The sequence below is a fragment of the Triticum aestivum genome, chromosome 4A (genome assembly GCF_018294505.1).
Source record: "Triticum aestivum cultivar Chinese Spring chromosome 4A, IWGSC CS RefSeq v2.1, whole genome shotgun sequence".
Lineage (NCBI taxonomy): Eukaryota > Viridiplantae > Streptophyta > Magnoliopsida > Poales > Poaceae > Triticum > Triticum aestivum.
Window position 1 is genome coordinate 230,413,214 of NC_057803.1, and position 6,000 is coordinate 230,419,213.

Below are 6,000 nucleotides of genomic sequence, written 5' to 3' on the forward strand. Positions count from 1 at the left end.
TCCGGGTGCGGCTGCCCTCCCTCCCCCCCTTTTATATAGGCCCCCTAGGGGGGTGCGCCGGCCCTAGGAGATGAGATCTCCTAGGGGGGGGGCAAGGGGGTGGAGTGCCCCCCAAGGCAAGTGGAGGCGCCCCCTCCCCTAGGGTTCGCAACCCTAGGCGCATGGGGGGCCCAAAGGGGGGGCGCACCAGCCCACTATGGGCTGGTTCCCTCCCCACTTCAGCCCATGGGGCCCTCCGGGATGGGTGGCCCCACCCGGTGGACCCCCGGGACCCTTCCGGTGGTCCCGATGCAATACCGTGAACCCCAGAAACTCCCCCGATGGCCGAAACTGCACTTCCTATATATAATTCTTCACCTCCGGACCATTCCGGAACTCCTTGTGACGTCCGGGATCTCATCCGGGACTCTGAACAACTTTCGGGTTACTGCATACTCATATCTCTACAACCCTAGCGTCACCGAACCTTAAGTGTGTAGACCCTACGGGTTCGGGAGACATGTAGACATGACCGAGATGGCTCTCCGGTCAATAACCAACAGTGGGATCTGGATACCCATGTTGGCTCCCACATGCTCCTCGATGATCTCATCGGATGAACCACGATGTCGAGGATTCAAGCAACCCCGTATACAATTCCCTTTGTCAATTGGTACGTTACTTGCCCGAGACTCGATCGTCGATATCCCAATACCTTGTTCAGTCTCGTTACCGGCAAGTCACTTTACTTGTACCGTAATGCATGATCCCGTGACCAGACACTTGGTCACTTTGAGATCATTATGATGATGTATTACCGAGTGGGCCCAAAGATGCCTCTCCGTCATACGGAGTGACAAATCCCAGTCTTGATCCGTGTCAACCCAACAGACACTTTCGGAGATACCCGTAGTATACCTTTATAGTCACCCAGTTACGTTGTGACGTTTGGTACACCCAAAGCACTCCTACGGTATCCGGGAGTTACACGATCTCATGGTCTAAGGAAAAGATACTTGACATTGGAAAAACTCTAGCAAACGAACTATACGATCTTGTGCTATGTTTGGGATTGGGTCTTGTCCATCACATCATTCTCCTAATGATGTGATCTCATTATCAATGACATCCAATGTCCATAGTCAGGAAACCATGACTATCTGTTGATCAACGAGCTAGTCAACTAGAGGCTTACTAGGGACATGTTGGTGTCTATGTATTCACACATGTATTACGATTTCCGGATAACACAATTATAGCATGAATAAAAGACAATTATCATGAACAAGGAAATATAATAATAATCCTTTTATTATTGCCTCTAGGGCATATTTCCAACAGTCTCCCACTTGCACTAGAGTCAATAATCTAGTTACATTGTGATGAATCGAACACCCATGGAATTCTGGTGTTGATCATGATTTGCTCTAGGGAGAGGTTTAGTCAACGGATCTGCTACATTCAGGTCTGTATGTACTTTACAAATATCTACGTCTCCATCTTGAACATTTTCATGAAAGGAGTTGAAGCGACGCTTGATGTGCCTGGTCTTCTTGTGAAACCTAGGCTCCTTGGCAAGTGCAATAGCTCCAGTGTTGTCAGAGAAGAGTTTGGTCGGCCCCGATGCATTGGGTATGACTCCTAGGTTGGTGATGAACTCCTTCACCCAAATCGCTTCATGCGCTGCCTCCGAGGCTGCCATGTACTCCGCTTCACATGTAGATCCCGCCACGACGCTCTGCTTGCAACTGCACCAGCTTACTGCCCCACCATTCAAAATATACATGTATGTGGTTTGTGACTTAGAGTCATCCAGATCTGTGTCGAAGCTAGCGTCGACGTAACCCTTTACGACGAGCTCTTCGTCACCTCCATAAACGAGAAACATTTCCTTAGTCCTTTTCAGGTACTTCAGGATATTCTTGACCGCTGTCCAGTGTTCCTTGCCGGGATTACTTTGGTACCTACCTACCAAACTTGCGGCAAGGTTTACATCAGGTCTGGTACACAGCATGGCATACATAATAGACCCTATGGCTGAGGCATAGGGGATGACACTCATCTCTTCTATATCTTCTGCCGTGGTCGGACATTGAGCTGAGCTCAATTTCACACCTTGCAACACAGGCAAGAACCCCTTCTTAGACTGATCCATATTCAACTTCTTCAATATCTTATCAAGGTATGTGCTTTGTGAAAGTACTATGAGGCGTCTTGATCTATCTCTATAGATCTTGATGCCTAATATATAAGCAGCTTCTCCAAGGTCCTTCATTGAAAAACTCTTATTCAAGTAGGCCTTAATGCTGTCCAAAAGCTCTATATCATTTCCCATCAAAAGTATGTCATCTACATATAATATGAGAAATGCTATAGAGCTCCCACTCACTTTCTTGTAAACGCAGGCTTCTCCATAAGTCTGCATAAACCCAAATGCTTTGATCATCTCATCAAAGCGAATATTCCAACTCCAAGATGCTTGCACCAGCCCATAAATCGAGCATTGGAGCTTGCACACCTTGTCAGCATTCTTAGGATCGACAAAACCTTCCGGCTGCATCATATACAATTCTTCCTTAAGGAAACCATTAAGGAATGCCGTTTTGACGTCCATTTGCCATATCTCATAATCATAGAGTGCGGCAATTGCTAACATGATTTGGACGGACTTCAGCTTCGCTACAGGTGAGAAGGTCTCATCGTAGTCAACCCCTTGAACTTGTCGATAACCCTTAGCGACAAGCCGTGCTTTATAGATGGTCACATTACCATCCGTGTCTGTCTTCTTCTTAAAGATCCATTTATTTTCTATGGCTCGCCGATCATCGGGCAAGTCAGTCGAAGTCCATACTTCGTTTACATACATGGATCCTATCTCGGATTTCATGGCTTCCAGCCATTTGTCGGAATCCGGGCCCGCCATCGCTTCTTCATAGTTCGAAGGTTCACCGTTGTCTAACAACATGATTTCCAAGACAGGGTTGCCGTACCACTCTGGTGCAGAACGTGTCCTTGTGGACCTACGAAGTTCAGTAGCAACTTGATCTGAAGTTTCATGATCATCATCATTAACTTCCTCTCTAGTCGGTGCAGGCACCTCAGGAACATTTTCTTGAGTTGCGCCACTTTCCGGTTCAAGAGGTAATACTTCATCAAGTTCTACTTTCCTCCCACTTACTTCTTTCGAGAGAAACTCTTTCTCTAGAAAGGATCCATTCTTGGCAACAAAGATCTTGCCTTCAGATCTGAGGTAGAAGGTATAACCAATAGTTTCTTTAGGGTATCCTGTGAAGACGCATTTTTCCGACTTGGGTTCGAGCTTTTCAGGTTGAAGTTTCTTGACATAAGCATCGCATCCCCAAACTTTTAGAAACGACAGCTTAGGTTTCTTCCCAAACCATAATTCATACGGTGTCGTCTCAACAGATTTCGACGGAGCCCTATTCAAAGTGAATGCGGCAGTCTCTAAAGCATAACCCCAAAATGATAGCGGTAAATCGGTAAGAGACATCATAGATCGCACCATATCTAATAGAGTGCGATTACAACGTTCGAACACACCATTACACTGAGGTTTTCCAGGCGGCGTGAGTTGTGAAACTATTCCACATTTTCTTAAGTGTGTGCCAAATTCATGACTCAAGTATTCTCCCCCACGATCTGATCGCAAGAACTTGATTTTCCTGTCACGTTGATTCTCAACCTCACTCTGAAATTCCTTGAACTTTTCAAAGGTCTCAGACTTGTGTTTCATTAAATAGACATACCCATATCTACTCAAGTCATCAGTGAGGGTGAGAACATAACGATAGCCACCGCGAGCCTCAACACTCATTGGACCGCACACATCAGTATGTATGATTTCCAATAAGTTGGTTGCTCGCTCCATTGTTCCTGAGAACGGAGTCTTGGTCATTTTACCCATGAGGCATGGTTCGCACGTGTCAAATGATTCGTAATCAAGAGACTCTAAAAGTCCATCTGCATGGAGCTTCTTCATGCGTTTGACACCTATGTGACCAAGGCGGCAGTGCCACAAGTATGTGGGACTATCATTATCAACCTTACATCTATTGGTATTCACACTATGAATATGTGTAGCATTACGCTCGAGATTCATTAAGAATAAACCATTCACCATCGGAGCATGACCATAAAACATATCTCTCATATAAATAGAACAACCATTATTCTCGGATTTAAACGAGTAGCCATCTCGAATTAAATGAGATCCTGATACAATGTTCATGCTCAAAGCTGGCACTAAATAACAATTATTGAGGTTTAAAACTAATCCCGTAGGTAAATGTAGAGGTAGCGTGCCAACAGCGATCACACCGACCTTGGAACCATTCCCGACGCGCATCGTCACCTCGTCCTTCGCCAGCCTCCGCTTATTCCGCAGCTCCTGCTTTGAGTTACAAATGTGAGCAACTGCACCGGTATCAAATACCCAGGAGCTACTACGAGTACTGGTAAGGTACACATTAATTACATGTATATTACATATACCTTTCGTGATGCCGGCCTTCTTGTTCGCTAAGTATTTGGGGAAGTTCCACTTCCAGTGACCACTTCCCTTGCAATAAAAGCACTCAGTCTCGGGCTTGGGTCCATTCTTTGGCTTCTTCCCGGCAGCTTGCTTACCGGGTGCGGCAACTCCCTTGCCGTCCTTCTTGAAGTTCTTCTTACCCTTGCCTTTCTTGAACTTAGTGGTTTTATTCACCATCAACACTTGATGTTCCTTTTTAACTTCTACCTTTGTTGATTTCAGCATTGCAAATACTTCAGGAATGGTATTTTCCATCCCCTGCATATTGAAGTTCATCACAAAGCTCTTATAGCTCGGTGGAAGCGACTGAAGGATTCTGTCAATGACCGCGTCATCCGGGAGATTAACTCCCAGCTGAGTCAAGCGGTTATGTAACCCAGACATAGTGAGTATGTGCTCACTGACAGAACTGTCTTCCTCCATCTTACAGCTGAAGAACTTGTCGGAGACTTCATATCTCTCGACCCGGGCATGAGCTTGAAAAACCATTTTCAGCTCTTCGAACATCTCATATGCTCCGTGTCTCTCAAAATGCTTTTGGAGCCCCGGCTCTAAGCTGTAAAGCATGCCGCACTGAACGAGGGAGTAATCATCGGTACGTGTCTGCCAAGCGTTCATAACGTCTTGTTCTGCAGGAAGAGCAGGTGCTTCACCTAGAGGTGCTTGTAGGACATAATCTTTCTTGGCAGCTATGAGGATGATCCTCAGGTTCCGGACCCAGTCCGTATAGTTGCTGCCATCGTATTTCAGCTTGGTTTTCTCTAGGAACGCGTTGAAGTTGAGGACAACGTTGGCCATTTGATCTACAATACATGTTGTAAAGATTTCAGACTAAGTTCATGATAATTAAGTTCATCTAATCAAATTATTCAATGAACTCCCACTTAGATAGACATCCCTCCAGTCATCTAAGTATAACATGATCCGAGTTAACTAGGCCGTGTCCGATCATCACGTGAGACGGACTAGTCAACATCGGTGAACATCTTCATGTTGATCATATCTTCTATACGACTCATGCTCGACCTTTCGGTCTTCTGTATTCCGAGGCCATGTCTGTACATGCTAGCCTCGTCAAGTCAACCTAAGTGTTTGCATGTGTAAATCTGTCTTACACCCGTTGTATGTGAACGTTGGAATCTATCACACCCGATCATCACGTGGTGCTTCGAAACAACGAACTGTCGCAACGGTGCACAGTTAGGGGGAACACTTTCTTGAAATTATTATGAGGGATCATCTTATTTACTACCGTCGTTCTAAGTAAACAAGATGCAAAAACATGATAAACATCTCATGCAATCAAATAATAGTGACATGATATGGCCAATATTGTATAGCTCCTGTGATCTCCATCTTGGGGCTCCATGATCATCTTGTCACCGGCATGACACCATGATCTCCATCATCATGATCTCCATCATCGTGTCTCCATGAAGTTGCTCGCCAACTATTACTTCTACTACTAT